The sequence below is a fragment of the Triticum dicoccoides genome, chromosome 4B (genome assembly GCF_002162155.2).
Source record: "Triticum dicoccoides isolate Atlit2015 ecotype Zavitan chromosome 4B, WEW_v2.0, whole genome shotgun sequence".
NCBI classification, from domain to species: Eukaryota; Viridiplantae; Streptophyta; class Magnoliopsida; order Poales; family Poaceae; genus Triticum; species Triticum dicoccoides.
In genome coordinates this window covers 576790716-576803489 of record NC_041387.1, presented here as the reverse complement: position 1 = coordinate 576803489, position 12774 = coordinate 576790716, and positions in this window count along the sequence as shown.

The window sequence follows — 12774 nt, the reverse complement described above, 5'->3', positions numbered from 1 at the left end:
GAAAGAAGGAGAAGGCGCGCGCGGTCTCCGGCGCGCCGGTGGTGGTGGTGGTAGAGGCTTGGGGGCACCGGCGGTGGTGGGGTAGAGGAGAGGGTGGGGGTCTCCGGCGGTCTCGAAAGAGGTGAGGGCGCGCGGGGGCGGCAGTAGGGCGTGCGGCGCAGGGGAGGGGAGAGAGGAAGGAGAAGAGAGGGAGGGGAGAAAGAAAGGAGGCGGGGTGGATGGAAAAAGTCCACGAGCATCGTGAGAGCTAGGGTTTCGGCTTATGTGGGCTTGGGGTGAGGACTACCGTTGGATCCGCGATCATCTGACGGTGTTCCATGCATGATCCGCGTGAAGCGCCAACGGACCAATCAAAATGCAGTACACACGAACGATGTTATGACCTTCTAAATAGGTCGTAGTTGACTAAAAAATTGGCCGTAGTTGGCTAAAAATTCATTTTTAATTTTTCAAGCGCTCAAAATGAGTTTTTTTGTGAAGGGTCTACAATATATTTATTTCTAAATTGGACCAAATCAATTTTTTAAAATACCAGGCCATATTTAATGCATAAATAACCAAATGGTTGGGTGTCAAAAGCTTTGGTCCATCTCTGGTGAAAAAGACAAATTTTCGCCGATCCAGCAGGAAGCGGGTCAAATTTGAACTGCAGCTGCCTCATAGTTTGCTATTTATTTTTCCAAAAATCATTTCTAGGTAAATAAGTACCTATTTAACCAGAGAAACATCAAAAGTTTTCCAAGATTCAACCACTAGCTAGGAACGGTCAAGCCCGCCGTTTTGACCACATTTTGAAACGGGCATAAAAGTTCAAAAAAATCAAAAAATTGGAAAACCTTCGCATTGTGTCATTATATGTGACCAAGTTTCCAGGAAAAATAATAAACTTGTAGCCAAATGATCAATCTTATGGCCACATTCATGGACTGGTTTGTTCAAATGATCTCATATTGTGCACAAGGTGGCATCTTGGAATTCCAAACAATGTTGCCAAAGGAAGTTTTCCTTTTCTTGGCACGAAAAATTCATTTTCCATTTTTCGAGTGCCCGAAATGAGGTTTTTTTGTGAAGGAACTACAATATATTTATTGCAAAATTGGACCAAATCAATTTTCTAAAATACCAGGCTATATTTAATGCACAATTTACAAAATGGTTGGGTGTTAAAAGCTTTGGTCCATCTCTGGTGAAAAAGACAAATTTTCGCCGATCCAGCTGGAAGCGGGTCAAATTTAAATTGCAGCTGCCTCATAGTTTGCTATTTATTTTTCCCAAAAATCATTTATAGGTAAATAAGTACCTATTTAATCAGAAAAACATCAAAAGTTTTCCAAGATTCAACCACTAGCTAGGAACGGTCAAGCCCGCCGTTTTGACCGCATTTTGTAATGGGCATAAAAAATTCAAAAAAAATCAAAAAATTGGAAAACCTTCGCATTGTGTCATTATATGTGACCAAGTTTCCAAGAAAAATAATAAACTTGTAATACAGAAATTATTTTTAAAAAGTGTTCTCAAAAATGAGGTGTCATGCATGAAGATTCTTGACTTTTAAGCCAAATGATCAATCTTATGGCCACATTCATGGCATTGTTTGTTCAAATGATCTCATATTGTGCACAAGGGTGCATTTTGGAATTCTAAACAATGTTGCCTAAGGGAGTTTTCACTTTCATTGCACAAAAGAGCCATTTTCCATTTTTCGAGTGCCCCAAATGAGGTTTTTTTGTGAAGGACCTACCAAATAATTCTTGCAAAATTGGACCAAATCATTTTTCTAAAATACTAGGCCATATTTAAAGCACAATTGACCAAATGGTTGGGTGTAAAAAGTTTTGATCCACCTCTGGTGAAAAAGACAAATTCCCGCCAATTCAGTTGGAAGCGGGTCAAATTTGAACTACAGCTGCCTCATAGTTTGCTCTTTATTTTTTCCAAAAATCATTTCTAGGTACATAAGTATCTATTTAATAATAGAAACATCAAAAAAATTCAAGATTCAACCACTAGCTAGGAACGGTCAAGCTCGTCGTTTTGACCGCATTTTGAAACGGGCATAAAAAATTCAAAAAAAATCAAAAAATTGGAAAACCTTCGCATTGTTTCATTATATGTGACCAAGTTTCCAGGAAAAATAATAAACTTGTAATACGGAAATTATTTTTAAAAAGTGTTGTCAGAAATGAGCTATCATGCGTGAAGATTCATGGCTTTCAAGCCAAATGATCAATCTTATGGCCACATTCATGGCATAGTTGTTCAAATGATCTCATATTGTGTACAAGGGGGCATCTTGGAATTCCAAACAATGTTTCCTAAGGAAGTTTTCATTTTCTTTGCACGGAAAATTCATTTTTCATTTTCCGAGTGCCCAAAAGGAGATTTTTTGTGAAGGACCTAACAAATAATTGTTGAAAAAATGGACCAAATCAATTTTATAAAATACTAGGCCATATATAATGCACAATTGACAAAATGGTTGGGTGAAAAAAGTTTTGATCCACCTCTAGTGAAAAAGACAAATTGTCGTCGATTCAGCTGGAAACGGGTCAAATTTGAACTGTAGCTGCCTCATAGTTTGCTCTTTATTTTTTTCCAAAAATCATTTCTAGGTACATAAGTATCTATTTAATCATAGAAACACCAAAAAAATCCAAGATTCAACCACTAGCAAGGAACGGTCAAGCCCGCTGTTTTGACCGCATTTTGAAACGGGCATAAAAATTCAAAAAAATCAAAAAATTGGAAAACCTTCGCATTGTGTCATTATATGTGACCAAGTTTCCAGGAAAAATAATAAACTTGTAATACGGTAATTGTTTTAAAAAAGTGTTCTCAGAAATGAGCTATCAAGTGTGAAGATCCATGGCTTTCAAGCCAAATGATCAATCTTATGGCCACATTCATGGCATAGTTTGTTCAAATGATCTCTTATTGTGCACAAGGGTGCATATTGGAATGGCAAACAATGTTGCCTAAGGAAGTTTTCATTTTCTTTGGACGAAAAAACCATTTTCCATTTTCTGAGTGCCTGAAATGAGTTTTTTTTTGTGAAGGACCTACCATATATTTGTTGCAAAATTGGACCTAATCAATTTTATAAAATACTAGGCCATATTTAATGCACAATTGACAAAATGGTTGGGTGTCAAAATTTTTGATCCACCTCTGGTGAAAAAGACAAATTCCCGTTGATTCACCTCGAAGCGGGTCAAATTTGAACTGCAGCTGCCTCATAGTTTGCTCTTTATTTTTTCAAAAAATCATTTCTAGGTAAATAAGTATCTATTTATTCAGAAATACATGGTTTGATGGCGAGACATCGAGGTTTGGACGGTGGCCGAGGGGCCCAACTCTAGAACGCGTAAGCTCGCATGCCCGCCGCTTGGTCACCGCGTGACCGTGGCGTTGCCATGTGTTCTGGGTGGCCTAGGCATGTCTAGTGGGTTGGGCACTTCCCAGGTAGGTGCTAGGAATAAAATGACAACATAAGATTCTCACGAGGAGACCGATCGATGCTCAAACATGAATAAGCAGCCAAGTGTTTGATTTGCGGTACGGGAAATGCACATGGCTAATGGGCGTGAGTTTTGGCTAAGGATGATCAGTTACTAAGAAGACCGTCTTCACAAATTTTCACCTCAAAAGGAGGAGCCTAGGTGGTACTTGCTTTACAAAGTACCACACTGGACATAAATACGAATGTTGAAGCTGGGCTCAAAATAATGAATGGATTGAGTTGGCATTTGGTGGAGGATGGTTATTTGGGCATAGGAAAGCACTGTAGAAAATGGATACCATTTGGACATGCCAAAGTGGTACTTCCTTCACAAAGTGCTGCTTTGAACAGAATAGGAAAATGAATATTTTCGAATTATTTTTGAACTAGGCAAGGAATGTTTTTGACATATTTGATGAAGATATGATCCAAAACATTTATGAGAATTTTTTGGGAATTTTTGGAATAACAGAAATATAGGTTCCTTCACAACCTAGGGCAAAAACTGCCACATGGACATGACACATAGGCAAAACTGATGAGATGACGCCTAGTCATCACAACCCACCACAATCTACAAGGCTATGACCATCTATATTGGTCATTAACAACTAGAAATAAGGCAGCAAACTAGCACTATTTGCTTTGTGACCATTTCGTATAAGGAAATTACGACTTTTCTGACCAAAATGGTCGCAATGGTTTAGAGTTTGGAGCCCCCCAAACAGCTTTTGACCAATTGGTCTGAAATGGTCATAGATCTATGACCAATTCTTCCAGGGTCACTGACAGAAGGTCACTAGTTGACATATTTCTTGTAGTGTTCCTCTAGGGCATATTTTCTTCAGTGCTCGCCTTAGAAAACCGAAATCAATGTCGCCGACTAAAGATGTGCCAATCCTTTGGCGATGGCCTTGGCCTAGTAACGACCTTCGTATTGGATGATGAGCATGAGGTGAGTGAAGGAAAGGTGCTCTAAGTAGAAGAAACACCATTTCTAGTGCTTCCAAAGTGACCGTGTGGTGAGGATGACGAGGGTAGAGACCCCTTTTTGTGCATGCTTGCCATTGTCGTAGATGAGGTGGAGGCCCACCAATCAAGGAACTCGTCATCTGGACGGGGAATGGTGGCTGTGGCGCAACTCCAAGAGAGAACCTCATGCCAAACCTAGCGAGCGAATGAGCAGCCGCCCAGGAGGTGAGGCATGGCCTCGGTTTCCTTGTCACAGAAGACATGGCGACGTGGGTGTGGAATAACGTGGGAGCGAGGTGGACCACGGTCTAGCACATGTCTTGAAGTTTTTCATCTAGCTTGTCGAAGAGGGGTTGAAGGGCAGAAGTAGCGGGCTTACGCATTGACAGGGGAAGACCGAGGTAGTGTATTGGGAAATGAGCAACTAGGCATTAGCCCCCAAGTGCCAAGTTTAATACTTGTATTGAACCTTGGGACTTTAAAATATCCAGTTTAAGAAGCAATCCGCATTAGCCCCAAGTGCCAAGTGTATAACTTGTTATGCACTTGGGACTTTAAGAGATATTAACTGCTTTATCATCTGACTTTGTAGGCTCATATAAAGACCCAAGAGTCTCAAATCGCCGATCTTCAAGAGAACATCAAGTCTCAGCAAGAAGAGACCTCAAAGGCCAAAGAGGAACTAAAGGGCGCTTTAACAGCCATGGAACAACTGAAAGATGGCTTCAAAACTGAGCACCAACTGGGAAACCGAAAGGGCTGCTTTGTTGAAGCGGGCTGAAGACGCCGAAGCAGCTCTTAAACCGGTGGAGGAAGAGCTGACGGGGCTGAAACATCAAGTGAATGCCACGACAGCCGCCGTTTTTTGGTAAGTATTTTATAATATCCTGTTCTGAAGTATCTTCAACTCTGCCGGTTTAACATTTAAGTTTCAAAACCGTTTCAGGTAACCGCATTGCTCATCTAGGCGCAGACATGCGGATGAAGTTGAAGGCATCATACACATTGATTGAGCAATTGTATACCGGTGCACAACGAGTCATCTCGGCAGCTTCGTACAACAAACCGGCACCCACCTTGATCAAGGATACCTTGGCCAGGCTCTCAATGACTCCTGCTCAGATAGAGGAGGTGAAGCGATCGGTTGCCAGAGCGGGCGCTTTGCTAGCGCTGACTCGTGCCAAATCATGGATAGCTGACCTGGATCTAGTTGATATCGCCAAGGGCTATCCGGATGAACAAGAAAACGGATCAGCATTTGATAATGAAGCCCTCAAAGCCCTTACCAAGGAGATGTGTCCGGTAGCAAGTCAGTTGGCTGACGAGGTGAATTTGACTTCACATCGGTCCTTCTATGATGCCAACAACCATCAAGTTGACACTGCTGTGAAGGAAGTGCAGAATCTTATTCCGCCAATTCGTAAGCACACTTATGCTCCTGACGTTCAACCATCAAATCTTATAAGCAAAGAGGTTGTCTTTCAAGCTTTAACCCAGATTGACTAGACCACTATTGACTTCCAGCCACTGGGTGGAGAGGAGGACGTTGAACCGACGCCTGCAGATCCATCAACATCACATCAACCCGGTGACAAATCTTGATTCGGCAATCTGGTTATTGTCACAGACTTTAATCTATAAAAACAATCATTATTTTGGGCCTCAAAGCGCCTTGTAATAGGCTAGTTAAAATACTTTGATCTGTGGTACTGATGCATGACTTTGTTGATCCGCCATGATATTTGTTGTGCTTGATTATACGTTGATAATTTCATGTGATCCTGATATGTGCATACAAAAAATTGTCCGGCGGTTTACCGCCGAATGGGTCACAATGCCCAAGACAAAGCCTGGCTAATAACCAAAGCTGAATAAATATGAAATAACTCATACCTGTGATATGAAATCACTTAGTTGGTATACCAACTTTTATTGTAGTAAGGGTGAAGACCCAAATCTTGAGTTTTTACAACTCTCACCATGTAATGATGGTGTGTAATAAGTCATGCCGGGTTATGATGAACACCAGATGATCAAACTGGCGACATGTAGTCAAAGCCAGGCCGGGGTTTTAAAAACACCAGTTTGATAATATGGTCTGACAACTTGTAGTTGAAAGCCAAGCCGGGTTAACAAACGCTGGGTTAATATGATGATTGAAAAGCCATACCGGGTCAATAAACACCGGTTCAACATAAAATTCATCAACAGAGAACAAATCTTGACAAAGGCAAAGAAAACCGTGTAGTCGAGGCTTTTCAAGGGCTGCCAGGCCCAAATTCGAGGCTTTTCATGGGCTGCCAGGCCACTGAATTAAACCATTTTGCGAAGCCTTTTAAGATGGACCTCCAACTAACCAATCGTCATTTTAACTTTTACAAGTTCAGGGTCTGTATAAGATTGACTTGTCAAACGTTCGGCGGGTCGTGCCAGGATTACCTGGATAGGAGTGGCTTACTTGATGAAGGCAGGTTACCCAGGGTTTTAGGTGAATACACCAGGCTTCCAAGCCAGGGGTCGATACCCAATTACAAGGGTCCTTTCAAACTCTTTGTTACTTTACACAAAGAGCCCCCAAGTAACTTTGTGAGCTGTGCTCATTGGGTGCCTATGTTTGAGCTGTGCATAGCAACCAGACTCTCTTTGGCCCCTTGGGTGTGAAGCTCCCGAGCTATATTGTGGCATGATAGCCGGTTTAACAGGCAGTACTCCGCTTTGCCAGCTGAATCCCCCATGTAACTCAAAGGATATTTGAGAAAAAACAGCAGAGGCCCTGCTTATAGCAAGGATGCCGGTTTATTATATTGATCATAATATATACATTGTTGAAGTATGTACATAAGAGAAGCCTATGGCTCAAGTATAGTAAGGCCGAAGGAGAGCTATGTTCCACGACCGCCGGATCTCCTCCTCAGAACTACGTGAGTTGTCTCGAACGTCAATGAGGTAGTATGATATGTTGTGCAGATTCTTGCTGGCCCTTCCCAAGGTGGGGATGACTTGTGCATATCGGTCTGATCCTAGATGAGCCAGAGCACCAAGTCGCATTCTTGAAAGGTTCTTGTTTTAACCCGGCGGCTGTGATAACACTGCAGGTCTTGCTGATAAACCACCGAATGAGCCAAAGCCATGTCCCGTTTTTCATCTAACAGGTCCAACGCCTCCTGGCGTGCTTGCTCATTGTCTGCTTCAACATAATTGGAAACCCGGGGCGAATCATGACGAATATCACTTGGGAGGACCGCCTCTGCCCCATAAACCATGAAGAAAGGTGTGTAACCCGTTGATCTGTTGGGGGTGGTGTTGATGCTCCATAACACAGAAGGCAATTCTTCCACCCAACAACCCGGCGTCCGCTTTAAAGGAACCATGAGCCCGGGCTTGATACCCTTCAAAATTTCTTGATTGGCTCTTTCAGCTTGACCATTGGACTAGGGGTGCGCCACGGATGCTAAATCAAGCCGGATGTGCTCTCTCCGACAGAAATCCTCCATCTCACCTTTAGAAAGGTTTGCCCCATTATCCATGATGATGCTGTGTGGAAAGCCAAAGCAGAAGATAATCTTTTTGAGAAATTGAACCGACATAGCTGCATCACACTTGCTGACGGGCTCCGCTTCAACCCATTTAGTGAACTTGTCAACCGCCACCAACAGGTGGGTCTTCTTATCCTTGGAGCGCTTAAAGGGCCCCACCATATCAAGCCCCCAAGTGGCAAACGGCCAAGTGATGGGAATCATCCTTAATTCTTGAGCCGGAACATGAGCTCGGTGGGAAAACTTCTGACAAGCGTCACACCGCTTTACCAGATCCTCCGCGTCAGCATGAGATGTCAACCAGTAGAATCCATGAAGAAATGCTTTAGCAACCATGGACTTTGAACCAGCATGGTGACCACAATCCCCTTCATGAATTTCCCGTAGAATCTCTTGGCCTTCTTCAGGAGAAACACAACGCTGGAATACGCCTGAAACGCTGCAGCGGTGTAACTCGCCATTGTGAATAACCATGGACTTGGATCGCCGGACTATCTGCCGGGCCAGAACTTCATCATCTGGTAACTCGCCCCGGTTCATATACGCCAAATATGGAACCGTCCAATCCGGAATAACATGTAAAGCAGCAACCAATTGGGCCTCCGGATCAGGAACAACTAAATCCTCCTTTGTAGGCAACTTAACAGACGGGATATGCAAGATATCTAAAAAGGTATTTGGAGGTACCGGTTTACGCTGAGATCCTAGCCGGCTTAAAGCATTTGCCATTTCGTTTTTGTGCCGATCAATATGCTCAACCTGATACCCTTTGAAGTGACACGCCACAATATCCACCTCGCATCTGTAAGCCGCCATGAGTGGATCCTTAGAATCCCAAGTGCCAGAAACTTGTCGGGCCACCAGATCACAGTCTCCAAAGCATCGTACCCGGCTTAAATTCATCTCCTTGGCCACACAGAGACCATGGAGTAAACCCTCGTACTCAGCTGCATTGTTAGTACAGGGGAACATTAAACGGAGAACATAACAAATTTTATCACCTCGAGGGGAAGTAAGGACAACTCCAGCCCCCGAGCCCTCCAATTGCCTGGATCCATCAAAGTGAATAGTCCAGTATGTGTTATCTGGTTTGTCCTCTGGTGCTTGTAACTCGGTCCAATCATTGATGAAGTCGACAAGTGCCTGAGATTTGATGGTTGTTCGAGGCATTTACTTCAACCCATGGGGACCAAGCTCAATTGCCCACTTTGCAACCCGGCCAGTTGCTTCCCGGTTCTGAATTATATCGCCCAAAGGAGCAGAACTGACCACTGTGATGGGATGGCCTTGAAAATATTGCTTGAGCTTCTGACTTGCCATAAAAACCCCATATACCAGCTTCTGCCAATGCGGATACCGTTGCTTTGACTCGATAAGCACTTCGCTAATATAGTAAACCGGCCATTGAACTGGATATTCCTTTCCCGCCTCCTTGCACTCAACCACAATTGCCACACTGACAGCACGGGCATTAACAGCCACGTACAATAATAAGGGCTCTTTGTCAACTAGAGCAGCAAGGACCGGCGGTTCAGCCAATTGCCGCTTCAAGTCTTCAAACGTTGCATTAGCCGCATCACTCCAGACAAAGGTGTCTGTTTTCTTCAACATCTGATATAGAGGGATTGCCTTCTCTCCCAAGCGGCTAATAAACCGGCTTAGGGCTGCAATTCAACCTGCCAGACACTGAACATCATTAATGCACGCCGGTTTAGCCAAAGATGTAATTGCTTTGATCTTCTCCGGATTAGCCTCAATGCCTCTGTTGGACACCAGAAACCCTAGAAGCTTGCCAGCCGGAACACCAAAAACACACTTGTCCGGATTGAGCATCATCTTATAGACACGCAGATTGTCAAAGGTCTCCTTGAGATCATCTATCAATGTCTCCTTTTTCCTGGATTTTACTACAATGTCATCACATAGGCATGAACATTGCGCCCAATCTGAGTGTGAAGACAATTTTGCACATAGCGCTGATAAGTTGCCTGGGCACTCTTGAGCCCAAAAGGCATAGAAACATAATAGAAGGCTCCAAGGGGAATGATGAAGGTTGTCTTCTCCTAGTCCTTAACTGCCATTTTGATCTGATGATAACCTGAATAAGCATCCAAGAAACTCAAACGCTCACAACCTGTCGTCGCATCAATGATCTTATCAATACGCGGGAGAGCAAAAGGATCGGCCGGACAAGCTTTGTTCAAATCTGTGTAGTCCACACACATGCGCCAAGTGCCGCTTTTCTTAAGAACCAGCACCGGATTAGCCAACCACTCAGGGTGAAACACTTCGATGATAAAGCCAGCAGCCAATAGCCGGGCTACCTCCTCACCAATGGCCTTGCGTCTTTCCTCATTAAAGCGGCGAAGAAACTGCTTGATCGGTTTAAACTTGGGATCAATATTGAGAGTGTGCTCAGCGAGTTCCCTCAGTACACCTGGCATGTCAGAAGGTTTCCATGCAAAAATGTCCCGGTTCTCACGGATGAACTCGATGAGCGTGCTTTCCTATTTCGGATCCAGATTTTTGCTGATGCTAAACTGTTTGGATGAATCGCCAGGAACAAAGTCAACAAGTTTAGTCTCATCAGCTGGTTTGAATTTCAGGTTCGGGTCATGCTCAGTGGTGGGCTTCTTCAGAGGGGTCATATCTGCCGGATCAACATTGTCTTTATAGAACTTCAACTCCTTTGTAGCACAAACCGACTCAGCATAGGCCACATCACCTTCCTCGCAATCCAAAGCGATCTTACAACTTCCGTGAATTGTGATGGTCCCCTTGTGACCCGGCATCTTGAGTTGCAAATAAATATAATAGGGCCTTGCCATGAACTTTGCATAAGCCGGCCGTCCAAACACTGCGTGGTACGGGCTCTGGATCTTCACCACTTCAAAGGTCAATGTTTCAGACCAGGAGTCATGCTCATTACCAAACACAACCTCCAAAGCGATCTTGCCAACAAGATATGCCGATTTACCTGGTACTACACCATGAAAAACAGTGTTTGACGGTTTAAGACTCTTGTCTGTCAACCCCATGCGACGGAAGGTCTCATAATATAGAATGTTGATACTGCTCCCTCCATCCATAAGCACCTTGGTGAACTTATAACCTCCCACCTGAGGTGCCACCACTAAGGCCAGGTGACCCAGATTGTCAACCCGGGGCGGATGATCCTCTCTGCTCCACACAATGGGTTGCTCGGACCGCCGCAAATAACGCGGTACTGCCGGTTCAACAGCATTAACTGCCCTCTTGTGAAGCTTCTGATCGCGCTTGCACAAACTAGTAGTGAACACATGATACTGCCCACCATTCAACTACTTTGGATGACTCTGATAACCTGACTGCTGCTGATTTCCTTGATTATTCTGTTGGTTATTACCACCTTGGTTGTTCTGGTTGCCCTGATTATTCTGAAATCCAGAGTTTGAACCGCCACCACCATGAAAACCTGGACCTGAACCGCCCGATGGACCCTGATCATACCGAAAGAGATCAGAGTTTTTGAACTCCTTCATAATGTGACAATCTTTCCAAAGATGTGTTGCTGGAACCTCCTTGGTTCCGTGCTTTGGGCAGGGCTGGTTTAACAAACGCTCCAGATTCATACCGCCGCCGCACTGGGGCGGGTTTACCCTTACGACACTGCATATTAGTGTTAGCCACAAAATCTGAATTATCTGCTTTGCGCTTACCATTATTCCCATGGCCCCCTTGGTTGTGCTGCTGTCCCTTTGCGCCGCCGCTCTTCTTTCCCTTCTTCGGTTTCTCCTCATCAGAATCGGGATCCTTGAATCGGCATACTTTACCAAGGCTGCCATAAGGGTTCCCATGTCATTACAGTGGCGCTTGAGCCGTCCCAACTTCATCTTCAGTGACTTAAACCGGCAATTACGCTCCAGCGTTATGATTGCTTGGCCAGCGTTAATGCGGTCTGACGAGTGCAAAACTTCTGAAACCCGGTGCACCCAATGAGTTGTTGACTCGTTCTCTCCTTGAACACAGGCATCCAGATCCACAATGGACATAGGCTGGTTGCATGTATCCTTGAAATTTGTATAAACCGGGCCTTCAATTGGTCCCATGACTCGATGGAGTTAGCTGGCAGGTTCTTCAACCATGTATAGTTGTTCCCTCCAACATCATCGTGAAGTACTTTGCACAAGCCGCTTCATCCACATCCAGCATCTCCATTGCCATCTCATAACTTTCCACCCATGCCTCGGGCGGTTGATCAGCGGTGTAATTAGGCACCTTACGTGGACCCTTGAAATCTTTAGGCAGCCGCATAATACGGAGAGCCGGAATGAGACACGGTACTCCCCAGGAACTAAAGGCAAGCCCGGTGCATCGGTCTACTGACGCTGCTGGCTGAACCGGGGCGGGTTGATAACGTCCCGTATACTGTGCTGCTAAAGCGGCCTCCCTTCGTGCTCTGCCATTATCCACCACGTCCTGAGCGTTCACCTCACCACGCGCCGGATTGGGTCCTTGAGGGACAATACGGCGCCGCACACTGCTGGACACCTCCGGTTCATCTATATGCCTGCTATAGCTTTTTTCTCGGATGTGGGGTCGTGTGAATCCTGTCTCGGCTATACGAGTAAGCCTGCTGGTGCGTCATAGCAGTTTGAAGAAGATCCCTGGCCCGCCGTGTCTCAACCACCGCTGGCGATTCACCCTCTATCGGAATAGGTGCCAGCCGGGATGCTGCTGCTATCATATTATCCAAAGGGGTAGAGAAGTGACCCGGCGGGGGTGTGG